Here is an 18,111-nt window from a genome sequence, read left to right on the forward strand (position 1 = left end):
AATCTATATTCTCTCTTTGGGATGGATCGGTCTCTGGCCTTACAGACAGGGTACTATAGGTGGCACGATGTCTAGAAACTTTTTAGACTGATTCTTTAGCGCCTTTGTTATTAGCAGTTCTAAGGGCGGGGTGTGTAAGAGTAACCGAGTACGGGGTATAAGGCAGTCAGACGTGCGACCATAATTTCGTGCTATTGGGCTGTCTTTCCTACCATCGTAATCCTTCCCTCTGTCTAAACTCCCTGTTTCTCTATGGCTCTCTCACGCCGTGTGCTCGGTGGGCAGCTCGACCTGAGTGATTTGCTGCAAGTCTACCCAGTTGGCTCAACTCTTTAGCGTTCTGACTTTCCTTTCTTATTGGGAACTTAATTAGTTTTGTAGTGGACTTCTTATTGTTGTAGTTACTTTTAGGAGTTCTGCATTTTTATTATGATGGTTTTCATATAGTGAGACTAACGTGCGCTCGTATGACAATTATGTGTAAACAGATGTTTTCTTCGCGACCAAAAGAGACCGCCCTCCGCTCCCTTCCACTCCCCTTCCAACTCCCTTGTGAAACCCGCCCTTGTTAGCAGCCCTGTGTCACAAAGCTCCTGGCGCTGGTGGTTAGGCTCTAATTCTGGAAGATGCCCAATCATAATTTATCATGTAACACCTGAGTGTCGTCACTTTGTGAGTTGTCTGTGCACTACTTCCCTCGGATACCCATTGCTTAGTGTGACTCGAACCATGTCCGCAATGGCTAGTCCTCAGCTGCTTTGTGCCAACGCGCTACGTGGTTCTCTCTAACGTTCTTTTGGTCTCACAATGCCTTTATCTATGCTGAGTGTAGTTAAGGTAACGTCTCCCTGAAAATTTCTCAAAGACTGCCAGTTTGATTGCGCTTGAAAAACTTGGTCTTGTCACACCTCGATTATACTTCAAAGCCATAATTGAAAAAACAGTGTATTTGATGAATACGTAATATAGTGAAAAGTTTTCTCCACGACACCCGTTTTAGCTGACATGTCACCTTACTACCACTATCTGCAGAACTGCAACGATATCATACAACGATGAGTTCCTCTCCGCCAACATGTGTATTTTGCGCGTGTTTTTGTTCTCACTTCCCCTGGAGAACTCCCTGGCGAAATCCCTTTAGCAATACACCCTCATTCTGTTCGCAAAGCTTAACTCTAGATGTATTACATGATAGTTGGGGCAGTAAAATGTCGATCTCCCTTGTGATATGTCAGAGTATAAATGCTAGGGACAGATATTGGATATAGGTAAAATGACTGACTGCGTAAACCATTCTCCAGACATATCACCATGATATTACTATTGGTTATGTTCTCGTTGATTTCTCCTCTATTGACCTCTCTTTTAACATCTTGGCCTAAAAATTATTTATGGGAACATTTCATGTGTACTCAATTGGTGAATGTGCCTGTCAGTGCCCAATTATTAGTAGATATCGTCGAAACACAGAGGCTTAACATGCATTCACAGGCGTCTCTATTAACAGTAGGCCCCTGCTTATTGTGCAGATCACTATTGATATTAAGCAGACTGCATAAGCTGCACCTGTGCGCAACTACCTGTCAGCATGCATGCTGGCTCTGTCTATAAAATATATTCACAAGAAGCGAATAGTTCCTAAAGAAATTGCTGGCATCTCGCAAGACGTAATCTTAGAGACAAAAATATTGCATACAAATATGTGAGTTATCAAATCCACCCTAGTAATATGATTGTCTTACAGCTCTTAGAAAGCACTCCAGCTGACACTATCTTTCCAACTACTTCTTAAAGATCTATACAAGGCTGGGGTGAAACAATCAGGCTTGCAGTGTGCTCTTGAAATCAATTAAAATCGAATAATTTTGTCGTGGGAACAGACATTCAGAGCCCCAAGACCCTTATAGAGAGATACACTCCAGTTGCCTCACTTTATTAAAAAGGCTACTAGTAAATGCTTCTGCCACTGCCCTTGACAGGAAGATGGCTATCTTCCAGTTTGCCTGTCCCAGGCTCATGGTTAGGAGTAAGCATACACATCTCTAGCTACACCTGTGAGGAAAATAACAACATGCGACTGGGTCCACAATGGCCTTTCCCTGATGGACCAGGAATGTTCGTTTAATAGACCTGGCTGATGAGCCATGGAGCGTAGACTGTTGCCTATATGTAGCTCTCCTGAAGGATCCATTGTGCAGCTTTGGAAGAGTTATTACAGGTACCCCTGCAGCAATAAACCTTCATACCACTCCATTCTTCCAAAGATTATACAGAGCTTTCAGCCAAGCCCCACCCCTATTTGGAGATAGTCTAATACTTGGGCCGCAGGCGTGCTCCTCGCTGGGAGTCTCAGATGCACCCTCTTTTGGCATAGCATTCAGTGAGGGGGAGGACTCCCATAACGGCCCAGTGGTTAGGAACCACCTGGATGTGAACAGCTCAACAGAAGATAGAGCCCTCACCAATTACCATGCCCTAAGCAGACACCCACCTGGAGAGTGCCAGACAATTCCTCTGTCCAAATTCCTTTCTCGCCCCACAGTGAGGTTGGGAAACGTAGAACCGCAGATGCGAGGTCTTTAGACCTTTAGACCGTGTTCCCAAGTCCCCTCCCTTCTATTGAAACACTTATATATTTACTCTGCTTCATACTAACTCCCATTAACTCATTTCAGGAAGAAACTTATCGTTATCTTGTTTACGCGATCTCTGCCTCCCCTCTTGACAGTCACTGCAAGGTTTCCATTTGACTTTTTCCAGCTTGTTAAGGCACCATTTGATGGGTTTTAGTTTGAGGAACTATTGGGCTGTTCAAGACGAAGTACAATTCAAGGTATGGCATGATATATTGTAAACTCTCCAGGCGTGGTGGATGTTCTCATTGTCACAACGGTAGGTCGTCGGCGCTATTGTGTACCGCGCTCCCTGGAATGTAACAAGAATCAGGCCTCAGAATGCTCCATCCCCTATGCGACATATGATGAAGCCAGTCTCTCTCTCGTCTATATGGCCACAAGTTTATTAGGACCCTCCCTTTAAACACACTTCCACCCTCAACAGGTGTTAGTACTTGCCTCCTAGATGTGTGGAAGAATCTTTTGTGGGGCTCTCTGCATGACTTGTTTGAAAAGTATTTATCTAGAAAGCCAACCCAACGGAAATTGTGGACTGAAGGAGTTAATGTGCCAAACATCCCCATTCCATTCCCTCTTGGGTTTTGCACTGGCTTCCCAGTCCCTTCTTATATATTGGAATTGGCTAGCTGAATAACATTTCGAATCTATTCTGAAGGTGGTCATGCCGAGGTAACCCATTCCAATGCTTCACCACCCTCCTAATCAAAAAGTTTTTCCTAACATTCAACCTAAACCTCCCCCACTACAACTTGAGACCATTAGTCCTTGTTCTGTCATCTCCTACCACTGAGAACAGTCTAGATCCATCCTCTTTGGAACCCCCTTTCAGGTAGTTGAAAGCAGCCAGCAAATCCCCCCTCGTTCTTCTCTTCTGTGGACTAAAAAAGCAAAAAGCAAATGTAGGAACAAAAGGATAAGGAGGCAAATTCCAGATTATTAAATGTAAAGCTGGAAATAGAGCATAACTGCTCATCAGAAAGGCAGGGAAACTTAACACTGAGAGAGTTAGTGAGAAAAAGAACAATTTTAATGTCAAGCAGAAGAACACAGTCCACACAACTGCGGAAAAGGCACATGGAAAAACAAAATTAAGCAATTCAAGGTGGCAGTGTATTGCATGATACAAACTCTTGATATGGTACAGTAGCAGCCAAACACATCGAGACAGGCATAGCCAACATTATCATCTCTAGGGTAATGAATGAGCAGCAGGAACCAAATAAATTATAAAGAACTAGGTCAAATGCTAAAGAAAACTGACAACTGGAGAAAAAGTGACCTATAACACAACAGCTGACATCTCAAAGGACAGAGCAACTCAGTGATGAAAGAACTAACCTAACTGTATGCAACATATTTGCTACTGAATGCCACCAACATGAACAGACAAGAGAACTAGAAGAAAGTGTTCCTCTTATCGGCAGTACGCAAGGCTTTCACTTCTGCCCTAGTCTGATACTGTGTTTCATCAGCCAAGAGGATGGGTTAGCTTACAGTCCAGACTTTCACAAGCCAGACAGCATGAATGAGATAAATGAATGCCAGGAGTGGTTGGTGCTAAAAATAAGGTGTGGAGCTGTAGGTTCCAAAGACATAAACAATGCTTGCATTATTTCCTTTCTCCCACTCACTCCATCCCTAGCCCATAGCTTATCAGATTTCCAAAGTGAAAATCTAGGAAAAGCCATCAGAAGTTGGTTCATGGAAGGTGGGAGAGTTCTGGAGTAGTCTGGCAGAGGAGAGGAGAAAGAAAGAGGATTGGATTAAGGAGGTGCACATAGGAATTTATTGGCCTCTCTCTCTCTCCAGGTATTATATTCCTATCTTCTCCATTCTTTGTGCTGAACTCTCTGCTGGGGTTAACCCAGACAACATCAAAAGTGTATGACAGGTGGTAGGAAGATCATTTCGACCTCCAAGCATGTTATAAAAAAACTGTGGTTGAAAGAAAACCCTGAAAGAGTGTGATCTGAGTTTGTCTCAAGTAAAGGAAGAACTGACTGGCGGTTTCCAGAACTCCATTGATTAAGGTGAGTCTTCAGAATTGTTGATGTAGGAACATTGCCTATATAGAAATGCATGGGATTTTGTTTTGACTGGGCAATATTGATGGAACAAGGCTGCCAGTCCTTTAGGACATTTCTGGGAAGGGTTGCAGGGTGTATAGCAGTGGCTTTGAGCAGAATCTTCCTTACCACTTCAACCAGCATCACCATTGCAGAGATTTACCGTCACTCTGCTGACCCTCTTTTTTCCTGGTCCTGAAAGACGTCCTGACAGGGCCAATTGAGGAGAGGGAGCCACATGACACCACCATTTCCATGGCTGCAACTTGAGCAACTTCTGGCATGTGAACCTAAGGTCCCTGTTAGTGCTTAATGTGGTGGGTATTGCAGGGAGGAAGAGGGAGGAGAAGAGGATACTTGGTTCTCACAGGAGGGGAGAGGGCATGAGGGACTGGAGCCACCCTAAGCTGCTGGGCTCTTTCTCTTCCCCCTGTGAGAATGGTATTGGCTTCTGAGGGGATGGGGGAGAGAGAGAACTCCCTGCCTGCTTCCTGCCCCAGCCCTGACTGGCTAATCAGCTCACAAGGTGAGCAAGTGGGGAAAGCAGCCAATCAAAGGGGTTCCCTCCCCCAGAGCCCCAGCTTGCTTCTTAGAAATGTATTTCCCAGATTGGTGACTGGTTGCAACCTAGCTTCCTTTAAGCACTGCTCTGTGTTGTGTGTCAAATTCCATCCCCTCCTTAGCATGCTGGCCTCTTTGCCTTCTGTCTAATAAGTGTGGCTTAGACAACCATAAGTGACTATATGCAGATATTAATTGATCTATATGCATTTATGATGGGACAACTTAGATGCTGGAAAATGTGGCCCAGGGAGCTTTAGACTAAAGCTGACTTAAAAAAAAAGAGGACAAAATTATTTGCTGACCCACTGAAGGTGCAATGAGTGGGGGAGTGGCTGAAAATAAGGTCCATGGGCTGGCCTGCAGGTGCAGGACAAAATGGTTGAGAATGGGATCCTAGAAAACATACTGCAAAGCTCTTCCTGGCTGCTGCGCTACAAAGGGACAGCATATGCTTCACTACCACTGGCTCCTAACACTTTCTATTTCTTGTCATGCAGATGCTTCACAACACATTAGCTGGAGGAGGAGATAAGGGGAGGGGTTTGCTGAGTCCTTTATGAAGTTGTTTTCTGTTTTGTTTTTTTAAAGGCCCCACAAATCCTGTCCGCAAGTCTAAGACTGAGGAGAGCTCTGGACAGTTTTGTCCCATTTTGCTCTTTCACACCAGGTCAGTGAAAACAGGATGGAGGATTTGCAAAATGGTAGTTTAGGAGCCTCAAGCCTGGCACATAAGTTACTTCTCCCAGCTGCTAGTTGTGGCCCAGATGGCTGCTGACTGACTAGCATATATGACCAGATCAAAGCCAGAGAAGAGGAAAAGCATCAATGCTTGAGGGACAGAAAGAATCCTGAAAGCAGATCAAGGAAGCAGAAGTAGTAGTAGGAGTTTGTCAGGAGGCCAAGGGTGCTGCAACTTCAGGAGCCTCTGGCTGAAAAAGCAGGGGAGGGGTGGGGTAGGATTTAATAACTATGCCAAACTGCATCAACAATCTTGTGAGGAGGTGCAGTGCCTTCTTCCTGCTAGCCTTCCACTGAGCAGTAGCTATCAGGCATGAGGGTGTGGGGCCATGCCTGCCACACCAGTTACTGCCTGTGTGTTTAGATAAGGGAGCATGGGGACACCATCTTAAAGTGTGGTGAGGCTGGTGTTGGGGGACTGGTTCAGAGGAAGGTGAAAACTTTCTAGAATGTACCTTTCCAATTATGAAATTGTGTACATTAGGGAAAATATTCTGTCTTGCATTTGATCAGCTAAATGTCCTGAAGCATAGTAAAAGTGTTATTAGAGTTCATAGAATTAGGAAATAAATGAGAGAGTGAATTCTTGGAAGCCATAGATGATTGCTTCTTGGAACAGATTGTCCTTGATAAAGAGGAGTTCATTCTTGGTTTAGGCCTCTGCAAGTTATGAGTGAGGGAATTAACAGTGATAAAACTGCTGGATAACATTAACCTTACTAGAACCATGCAATTCTATGTCATTGCAATATTAAGGTTGTGACTTCAACTACCAGAAAATCAGGAAATTCAGAATTGAAGTTGCTATGATTCTGCCCAACTCTATCGATCAAACTTAAAGAATCCCTGCAGTCCACCAGGAGCTGTCTTTAGCTCCCTCTGGTCGCTGTTAACAGCACTGCTCTATGCAGGGTTCTGGCTCTCCTTCCTCCTGCTAGGAGTCTGATCATCCCTCCTCAAGCTCCAGGTAGCTACTGAATTTGTTCTGCCCTGCAGCTCTTCTTATATGGGCCGGCCTGGCCCTGATTGGCTGCTCCTGGCAGTCCCTTTCCTATTGGCTGCTTTTTGCACAGCCACCTTAGAGCTCTATTCATCCCTAACAGGTCAGTGTGGAGCAGGCACCCCATCACATAAGGTAATAAATAATAGCTAACATGGATTTGTCAATAATAGCAACCAATCTAATCTCTTTCACGGGATTGTTAGTTTAGTGGATGGGGGAGAGCAGTAAATGTGATGTGGCTGGACTTTAGTATAAGGCTTTTGATACAATCCTACATGACATTCTCATAAGCTAATTAGGAAAGCATGGTCTAAATTACAGTACTGTAAAGTGAGTGCATACCTAGTTGCAAATCTGTATTTACAGCAGTTATCAATGGTTTGCTATCACACTGGGAGAATATATCAAGTGGGTCTGTCTTGGATCTAGTACTGTTCAATATTTTCATTAATGACACCAAGCTGGGAGTGGTGGCAAGCACTTAGGAGGACAGAATTAGAATTCAGAAAAATCTTGACTATTTGGAGAATTGGCCTGAAATCAATGAAATTCAGTAAAGACAATGCAAAGTACTACCCTTACGAAGGGTACATAAATACAAAATAGAGATTATCTGGCTAGGCAAGAGTACTGGAGAAAATAATTTGAGGGTCATAATAGAACACAAATTGAATATGTCAACAATATGATGCTGTGGCAAAAAAGGCAAATGCCATTCTGGGGTGTATTAACAGGAGCCTTGTACGTAAGACACAAGAAATTATTGTTCTGCTCTACTCAGCACTGAGGAGGCCTCAACTGTAAAATCATGTCCCGTTTTGGGCATCACACTTTGACAGATGTGGACAAATTGGAGAGTCCAGAGGAGAGCAATGAAAATGACAAGAGGTTTAGAAAACATGACCTGTGAGAAAAGATTGAAAGAATTGGGCATGTTTAGTCTTAAGAAGAGAAGCCGGAGGGGAAACTTGATAATGGTCTTTATATATGTAAAATGTTGCTATAAAGCAGATGGTGATCAATTGTTCTACATGTACACTGATGGTAGGACAAGAAATCATCAGCTTAATCTTCAACAAGAGAGATTTAGGTTATAGATTCATAGATTCATAGACTCTAGGACTGGAAGGGACCTTGAGAGGTCATCGAGTCCAGTCTCTTGCCCTCATGGCAGGACCAAATATTGCCTTCCTTCATAGGTCATATTCTCAAGACCTTTAATCATTCTTGTTGCTCTTCTCTGGACCCTCTCCAATTTCTCCACATCTTTCTTGAAATGCGGTGCCCAGAACTGGACACAATACTTATATATTACTTATATAATACTTAGATATTAGGAAAAACTTTTTAACTAATTAAGCACTGAAACAGGTTACTTAAGAAGTGGTGGAATACCCATCAGTGGAGGTTTTTAAGAATAGGTTGGACAAGAACCTGTCAGCAATGATCTAGGTATACTTGGTCCTGCCTCAGTGCAAAGGATGGACTTTGTGACTTCTTGAGGTCCTGTCCAGTTCTACATTTCTAAGACATCACTTGTATACATTTTCAGAGCAAAAAGTAGATGGAAATAGTGTTACCATTTTGCCCATTACTTTGTGGTATGCTCATTTACTATGGTTACTCTTCTGGGGGAGGAGGTTCTGTAATTCATCAATGTACTGCTTGTGTCATTTGTGTTCTTTCAAATATGGAGCTCTACTTCTCCTTCTGCAGTGGAGTTATCCTGAAGGACCTAGGTTCCTAGGCTGGGTTATTCCAGTCCAGAATCAGGGGTGTGTATGTGTGTCATACTAACAGGGCGGTCTGAGAGGACTAGTTAATCAACACTCCCAAGATGACCCTTTCTTGCCCCCTCAACTCAGCAGGCTTAGGTCAACAGCACTTTCAAGCTGCCACCTTCATATGCCCCAGGTTTCAGCACGTCCCTATCTCCACTTTCACGTGCAATTGTTCTGGTAGTAACTCCTGTCATAAACAGATAGCTAAGGGTTAATGTTTCTTTTACATGTAAGGGTTAACAAGGGAACCAAACACCTGACAAGAGCGACCAATCCAGGAAACCGGATTTTTCAAAAAGCTTAAGGGAGGGAATTTGTGGGGGTTTCTTGGTCTTGGGTCTTGTCTGCTTCTGTGCTCTCTCAAGCTATGAGAGGATCTATTTCCAATCTTTCTTATCTTCTGTTTCCCAGTTGTGTAAGTACAAGGTAGCAATATATAGTCTTTTAAATTGTTTTGCTGTATTTGCATCTGTGTATCTGGCTGGTGGAGTCTTTATGTGTATTTGGCTATAAGTACTTTAAATTGTATTGTTTTTGGGTAAGCTGTTTATCCTTTTTCTATTGTTTATTCATTTTCTATAAGGAAAGCTACGACAAACCCACTTGGTGAACAAACCCCACAGGATTTTTGGGTACTGCAGGGATCTTTTTCTTAGATACGAATTGCTGCAGAGCGAATGGGGAAGCCGAAAAACACCCATGCTGGGGGGGGGGGGGGGGGGAGAGAGAGAGAGAGAGAAGCAACCAGCTTAAACATGAAAGTTGTTTATTGCCAGATAATAAGTATATAAGGGGAGCCAAACAAACAAAACAGTTATAATATTAAATTTAACTTAAATTTGATTACAAAAGTCAGGTTTAGAAAACTATAACTGATCACACAAGTCAGGGTCAGAAGGTTATACCGAGAGAGAGAGAGCTGGAGTCTCACCACTCATGAAGCTTGAATCGATCGGGGATCCCAGGTGGTGGTGGTAGATGAGGGTCCAGAGTGCTGGAGACAGGCAGAGCCGCCAGCACAATCAGTCAGGAGAAGATGAAGTCCCAATGGAACTGATGCAGATTTTGGATCCAGGCATCAGAGCACTTACTTGAGCATGGGAAGGGGTTTTTGTAGTGAAAGAACAATGGTTCAAGGGAGAACACTAGATTTGTTTCTGGGTAAACTGATGGCTCGAGGGAGTGTACCAAAGTTGTTTTGTTCAGGCTAGACAATAAGAACTGATCATTCCTGGCTACGGGCAGTGTTCCTTCAGGGAGCTCATAATGCAATTAGGCAGCTTCTGTATTTTGAATACCAATAAGGATTTATTACAGAACTGGTCTGATAACTACTGAGTTAGGTGTGTGCAGTTGTGGGTTCATTAACATCTGGAGCCGAGATCACCCATCATGCACTGCTTCCCTGCTTTTCTGATCCCAGAGTCCAGTGCAGTTCTTGCCTTGGAATCTCTGTTCTCCATTCTGTATGCTAATGGAGATGCCTCCCTGTCCCATCTTTGATACAAATGAGGCTGGAGGAGTTTCCTTAATCCTGTCACCCTTGTCCGGAGGGGTTTAGGTGTGTCTTCAACTGCCTTTTCATTGCTTTTTGTAAGTCTTCTGATCAGCTTTGGTTCAAGCAGAGGCTGAGGGGTCGGGAGGAAGGTCTTTTGTGAGTCAGACAGGCTGGACACTGCACTCTGGTTACCCAAGAACACAGAGCTGATAGGTAACATTAGGCATCAAAATGTGTATTCACTGATTGATGCTCTCTTACTAGTCTAATATTTTTTCCCTTAGCATTTTGTAATACTGCATGGATCCATTTTAATAATAGATTATAAATTAATCCTTTTTCTTTAACTTCACATTTTTCCATTTCTTGTAAGAAAAGAAAATATCTTATTGTATCAAATTTTATATGCAATTAAATGGAATATTTCCTTAATAAATGTAGAATTAATTGGAAGAATTTACTTCCACAAGAAAATAAATGTAATATTTTAGTTGAATTAATAACAGTCCCTACTTTTTGAGACACAAGAAAAAGAGGTGAGGTAGATATGCAAGTTCTACACACATATACACACATTATGCTTCACAATATACAAACAGAAATGTGATAAAAACATAAAACACTCTTGCTGAAAAGTTGCAATGTAACACTACTTTATTTCTTAGAATTCAGAAGAGAAAGACAAAGCAGGCTGCTCCCTAAAACAGAGAGTTACAATTCAAGCCACCTTATTCCAGGTTGGCTGGCTGCAGACTGCAGACTGCATGCTTCTCGATATAGCCTCAGGCATGGTGGGGGTGCTGAGAGCCATTGAACCAAATTGTAAACCCTGTATATGATGGAAACCACTTCAAGACAGGGGGGTGCAGCAGCACCCCTAGTTCTAGCGCTTAGTCAGAGCCCCCTAGCCAAGTAGAAACAGGAAAATCCCTGAGAATTTAAGTGTTAGGTCACAATTTTAACACAGTTTTCAACCCACCCTGGATGTGTCACATGGCCATGGCCCCTTTAAGAGGGAAGAAGCCAGTGCACCTGTGACTAGTCAGCTGCCTCCCAACTGGGCTTAAGAGTGAGCACCTGGGCCCTCAGGAAAGAGACTGGAAGGATGGAGTGTGAATGTTTGCGTGTACGCATGCACAAGAGAAAGGAAGGAGTGAGCAAGTAGCAATAGCAGCAGAAAGCTGGCCAGAATTATTGGGAGACAGCAACAGGAGACCTGGGAGAGAGAGCGCTAATGGTGATGAAAGCTGGTATAGAGAGTTGCTGGGAAGAACAGAAGCTGAAGGAAGTTGTTAAGGGGCACTGTTTTAACCTTGTAAATAACTCTCATTTCTTTTATTAGTTAATAAATCTTTAGTTAGTCTATTATAGGATTGGCTACAGATGTTGTCTTTGGTTTCAGCTCTGAGTACAAATGACCTGGGTGACTGGTCCTTTTGGATTGGGAGTAACCTGAATATCACTGTGATTTTTGGTGTAAAGTGACCATCTCTCCCACAGTCCAGCTTGCCTGGGTGGCAAGATAAACTGGAATGCCCAAGGGGACAGTCTGTGACTCCATGTCTGTAGTGTAGTTGTAGCTGGGTCAGACCCAGGATATTAGAGAAACAAGTTAGGTAAGATAATATCTTTTATTGGATCAACTTCTGGTGCTGAAAGAGAAAAGCTTTCTGTAGAATGGTTGAAAGTTGTTGCTGCTGTGAAGGCTGTTGAGCTGCTCTGTGCTTCTGTCCTTAGAGCTCCAGTGATATCAGCACTAGCAGAGAGCGCACCTGCTAATTCAGCAGACCTTGATGTTACTCATAAAGAAAGACCACAGGCAGAGTTCAGTGATACAGGTTTATTTCCCCCAAGGCAGAGATCTAACGACTTGTACAACTTGCACAAGTACATGAACACAGGAGTGCCCCATGGCAAGGAGCGTCTCAGTCAGCAGTGGGAGTCGCTACTGTCCCCTAGGCCACACAAAGGGATACAATGAGGTACCCCGATATTTATAGACTGAGACAAACAACTGGGATAAACAACTTACGTACTGCTTTGTGTCTTTCGTGACATTCGTTTGTTACTTTCCCTTGTTCCTGAAATCTCGGACGCAACATCCCTATTCATTGTTCTGTCAAACCATCTTATCTTGTACTAGATTGGGGTGTATATGTACTAGCATTCTGGAATATATTTACATAAATATCTAGTGCATAGTACTTCTTTGGAGTGTCTGTTTTAGCAACTCTAGTTGCAACTTTGCCAAGTTTATGTACTAGACAGTGGACCTGTAAGCATCTGCTTTAATGAATGGCATGACTTTGGTTCACAGCCTCTGGTGTAGGCCTCAGGTCTTGCACCAGGCCTAGTGCTCCAGACTCTCTCTCTCTCTCTCTCTCTCCTACATTTTAGACTCAGACAGAGCTCTTCTTCAGGTCTGGGAAAGATACTCCCAGTGTCATAGCTAAATGCAAGGTGGATTGTTTAGCATAGGTAGTTAACTCATATACTAATGACTGTTCAAAGTAGAGTGGCCTGTTATTAAACCTGCACACCCCTTTGAAAAGATGAGCCTGGGAACTTAAATTCATAACTCATCTAGATTTATGGCTTGTTACAACAATCTGTAACCCACTAACCCCTCTTTTTGTCCTAGGACTGCAAGGGTGTTAACAGGTGTCCCTTAGAATATGTGCCAACTACTTATGCTTAACAATCTGTTCCATCTTGCATTTAGCTGTGATGATTGGAGAACCTTTCCCAAATCTGAAGCAGAGCTCTGCGAGGCTCGAAAGTTTGTCTCTCCCACCTACAAAAGTTGCCTTGTCCCTGTGACTTTATGGTAAGTCTGTTATAGTGCTTTAGGAGTTCACACTTGTTACTGAGTTGGTGAAATCTAATTGTAGAACATACAACCAGATTGGAGTTTCTGCCCCGCTTTTTGACAGTCTGACTTGAAGTTGGCACTCAGTCATGAGCCACTCCAGACAGTGTGACACATGGGGCAGGGAATCAGGAGTTTTAATACTGGCTCCATTACCAGTTTACCTGGGCAAGTCAGGTAACTCATCTGGTTCGTTTTCTCCATCTAGAAAACAGTGATGTTTAACTATTTTATAAGAGTCTCGTGAGGATTGATTTATTATTTAATGTGTGTAAAAAAACTATAAAAGTGCTAAGTATTATTATTAAGCCAGAAGGGTGAGTCAGTGATCCATTTCCTATCTGAGCTTGCCTTCAGGGTATTGATGTTTTGGCAGATTACAGAAACTGAATTCCTGCTTATATTGTGCTCATATACCAGGGCAACTAAAGAACTTTTTGTGGCTGTTATCTTGCCTAAAGGCTACGATTATAAGAGGAAGATGCATAGATTCATAAAGCTAGTAAATCTATAGGGCCTTCAAAGGCTGCACCTATTAGCCTCTCTGGGAAACAGACAATTTGGCTCATACCATATAGGAGGGAGGAAGGATGGTCAAGTGATTAATGCTCTGGCCTAAGACTGCAGAGATATCCTGCTCTCCCACAGACTTTCTGTGTGGCCTTGGATAAGTCAGTTCCCTGCCCATGAAGTGGGAAAATATACTTCCCTACCTCACAGCAATGTTGTGGAGGTGCTCAAATGCTATGGTAATAAGAGACATGTAAGTAACTAAGAGATCTCTAATAGATTATTTCACCAAGATTCTGATTCAAGCAAGCATCCTTATTCAACAAAGCACTTAAGCATGTCCCACTGAAGTCTACAGAGCTTAAGTGCTTTGCTGACTAATACAGGCTGACATGCTTTCTTGAATTGGGACCAAAGAGCAGGGCTTGGTCCTAGCTTCCATTATTTCTTCAGCTGCTCATCGGCATCCCCCATTCTCCCTTGCATACTGGCAGCATGTCTTTTCCCAGGGGAATGCTGTAGAGTGGCCCAGTCCTGCTTGCATTAAAAGCAATGGCATTTTTGCAACTGACTTAACAGAGAACTTGGATCACATCCTCACACAGGCTTTTCAGAAGATACAGTTGAGCTTTTATTCCAAACCAGGAAACCGTTTACTAGTAAAGACATAAAATTAATAGAGACTTCAACCAAAACTAAACTAAACTAGCAAAGAATCCTGTGGCACCTTATAGACTAAGGGTACGTCTACACTGCATGATATTTCGGAAGTCGTTTTAAACCGATGTTACAAAACGATGTTTATAACCGGGTTTTGCGCGACCACCGGCGTCAAAAAATCGGATGCTTTATGTCCATGGTCCAAGGCTACCATCCATTTCAGGAGCTTCACTTGGTAGCTGTTCCTCAGCTTATCCCTAGTCCCACTTCCGATAGTTCGAGAGCACATCCTGATGGTGCATAAACATTGCCACAGAAGGTCGATCAGCTAGCTGGGCATACACCTCAACCCCTACCCTTGATGATAGAAGGCAGACAGACACCCGTTGAGCGCCTTTTTCCGGTGCTCTGAGCAACGCCATAGCACAGCACATGGACGAACCTGAGATACACACAACGGTATTATGACCGTTCGTAACACCTCGCGTAACGTCGTGATGACTATACTGCCAACACTGAACTGCAAAGGCAGGAAGGAAGGAGGAGAGAGCATATTGCCTGGCGGCTATAGAAAAGGCGCGAGAGACGAGATCGGAGGCAACATTCTCCCATAACCGCAAGCACCACCAGCAGTTTTGAGACTACTGCTCATCTAACGGCTAAGGCATCTACTACCATTGACCGCCGAATTTGGACGACAGCACCATGGTCGGACCGCATTGTTTTGACGTGTGGGACCGTTCGCGTGGCTGCGAAATTTCGCCATGCGTAGAGCCTTCTTAGAACTTTGTGACATGCTTCCCCTGGCCTGCACCTCGATAATACAACATAGGAGCAGCCCTCACCGTGAGACGCGACAGTGCAATAGCCTTGAAGTTGCCGCAGACCGCTACCGGGTCGTCCGGGATATCAATTGAAGTGGCACTACTGTGGAGGCTGCAGTGATGCAAAGCCTGCCAAAGCATCGTTACAGCCTGCTGCTAACGAAAGGTGGACTCTGGGACGGTGCGAGTGTAGTGGTGCTTAGCTGCAACTGGGTTTCTAACGGTGTGGGCAGATGGAACCCATATCCCTATCTGGCTCCAGCACCGGGCACCGCGTGAACAACAGGCGTCTTTCAATGTCTGCGCACGTGGTGGCCAGCAGGGACGTTTCACCCATCCAGTGGAATGGCCGGACGGTTCATAGACGTCCATCTTCGGCAGCCACTGTCTGTTTTAACGCTGCCCAGGCAAGGCTTATTCCAGACCAGAAATAACCGTTGGGACATGTTCCAAATGGCTAGTTATCTGGGGGACCCAGCTACCCTCTGGATGCCATGGTTCATGAAGCCATACACTGGCAGCCTGGACATGGTCCGGAAGATGTCATCGATCTGAGCAATGTGCCGGATGTGGATACTGGTAGATGATTTGCGTTTAACAGGTCCTGGCTGATCATCACTTACTCGCTCGAACCTCAGCCAAACTAATGTCCGCTTGCTAGCTGCTTGCTGTGTGCCACAAATCTTGTAGACTAAGGAACATTTATGCCTGGCGTGGGAGAGCTGAGCAAATCACCTAGCGCTGATCGAGCAGCCACCAGGGCGATTAAGAAGAGCACACCTGGAGGCGCTGGCATCAGAGAAGCCAGGTTGAAACGAGTTTCAGCACGCCCAGGGTTACGGTTGACTCTGTTTCTTCCCCTTGATGCCTCGCACTTGATGGACTATTCAGTTAAGCCCACGCCTCCCTTTTCATTACAGTTGGCGAAGGAAAAAATTCTTATCGTTTACAAGCATTATTATTCATTAGAAGTAATTATGCATCTGTTTAAACATCTGAGTTTTCCTTACTAGATTTCCCGTAAGCAACCCCCCTCCCCTTTCGATGTATTCTGTATTACAAAGACCTATAAAAAAGGAGAAAATTAGGACTGGTTACCTGACGCTTGCTTTGGAAGGAGGGAGGGGAAAGACTACTACACAGGATGCGTATACGCCTGTCTCCTTGACTCGTGCAGGTGTGCTGGTAGGAGTAGCGTGTGCAGAACCCCACCACCGTATCTTAACGTCTGGGTGAGGGAGATATGGGACGTGCGCTTCCGGAGTCTACAGGGCTTGCAGTGGCACTCGCTACTGTGCTGCTCTTCCTGAGCCCACAGTGCGTGAGGATTCAGTTGGAAGCAGCAGATCCAGCGTTGCTTCTCTCCGCTGTCTTCCTGCTGCCTCTCAGGCTCGTCGCTGATCTTTCCGGTATTGTACCACATCTTTCCAATCATTCTGTTGATCCCTCTTCAGTGCGTGTTACTTCAATATTTCTAGAGTGAAATTTATCTCTGCTTCTTCTCTTCTCGCCGGTATCACAGAACGCCTCGTGAGGCATAGGACTTACAGGAAATGTGCAGCTGCATGGGAGCAACCCAGGTGATAAGTGTGGAAATACTTTCGAAGCAATGATAGTACTTTCACATAGTAACACACCTTACAGAACAATGTATCTTACCAAAGTCGCATTTGTATCGTTTAATATTCATTCTGTTGACTGTTGGCAACACACAGCAGTTACGCACCGTCTCCCGACGATGTAAGTGAGCTTTAAAAATTTTGACTTCGCCGCCGTTATATACACTGATCTTATGCTTGCTCTATAGAGGAACCTGCAAGCCCAACCCCCCTCTCACATCAACCAACAGCGCATACTGGCTCCTATTTACGAATCGCTGTATGATACACTACATACCCCGCAGCGCGATTGCTGGTAGCAGGGAGAATCACTGCTGCCGACGCTGAAACTCCGTCGCTACCCTCTCCCATCCCCCGCTCTGGCCAGTAGCAAATTGCACAGTGTCTGCCCTCCTTTTAATTCTGTTGTTCTCCAATACAAGGATTGATATCTCTCTCCTGACACTGCCACCGCAGGAGGCGATGTTGTTTTACTGCAAGCTTCGTTCAATGCTTCAATGCCATGCATGGACCATGTCTTGCAATGCCTGCGTTGAAATTACCTCCCTATGGGGCGAATGGAGAAGCTGTCTTGGCAGAAATTCTCATTAGCATAGTGTTTTGGAGTCCTCCACGATCGATCTGGACATTTATTTGGGAGGATTTCGCTCCATCCCCACACTGTTAACGAATTCCATCTGTACAGCTAATGGCTGCGACTGCAGCAAAAGCCCTGGGTCATTGCGATCTAAAAAACAGTCTATGTTTTAATCCGTGTTTGGTACAGAATGAAGGAACCTATCCGGAAGGCTCGCTTCACATGGCTTCACGTCTGGCTTCTCGCTTGGAGCGCAGGGCTGATCCTCTTGAGTCTCAAAAGATCCGGGCTGTGGGGTTTACGACTGCGTGTGTATCCACGGTCATCTTCATTCCTCATTCGTCTCATCTTCCCCCTCGGCTACTCCTCAGATAACCTTGATTTTTCATCCCACAGATCTGAATCACACAGGAGGGCGCATGTAGCGCTGACCCCAAAATGCATGTCGTTCACGATAGAGTGCAGTTTGCGGCTCAGAGCCTCGACCTTCCGTTGCTTCTTGGCTTTCTGGGTACCCTGCGTTCCTCCTTTCACTCGCACTGACGGAGTCTCTGCTGTCCTTTATCGCCATAGACTTTGAACGTCGTTCAAAAAATAACTCTTTTTCATTTAGTCTTTGGAACAGCAGTGCTTGAGCACGAGTCCTCACCCAGTATAGCGATCGTCCATAAACTCTGTTTGTCCAGTGCGCTCTTCTTGATATCAGTGGAGACTGCATGTGGACGAGTGCCATAGCTCTGTTGTCACCTGTTTGCTGTGCTGACCT

General features: G+C 44.5%; 1 long non-coding RNA gene across 1 annotated transcript in view; it reads left to right on the plus strand.

The window, feature by feature from the left end:
• The first annotated feature begins 4,220 nt into the window (after positions 1–4,220).
• LOC142046470 (uncharacterized) overlaps positions 4,221–18,111 on the plus strand; it is a 59,716-nt gene continuing 45,825 nt past the window's right edge. Inside the window, exons 1-2 of the long non-coding RNA XR_012655420.1 lie at positions 4,221–4,666; positions 13,009–13,113. This is a non-coding gene — a long non-coding RNA (uncharacterized LOC142046470). The remainder of the gene's footprint in view (positions 4,667–13,008; positions 13,114–18,111) is intronic.

The sequence above is a fragment of the Chelonoidis abingdonii genome, chromosome 3, assembly GCF_003597395.2.
Source record: "Chelonoidis abingdonii isolate Lonesome George chromosome 3, CheloAbing_2.0, whole genome shotgun sequence".
Taxonomy (NCBI): Eukaryota; Metazoa; Chordata; order Testudines; family Testudinidae; genus Chelonoidis; species Chelonoidis abingdonii.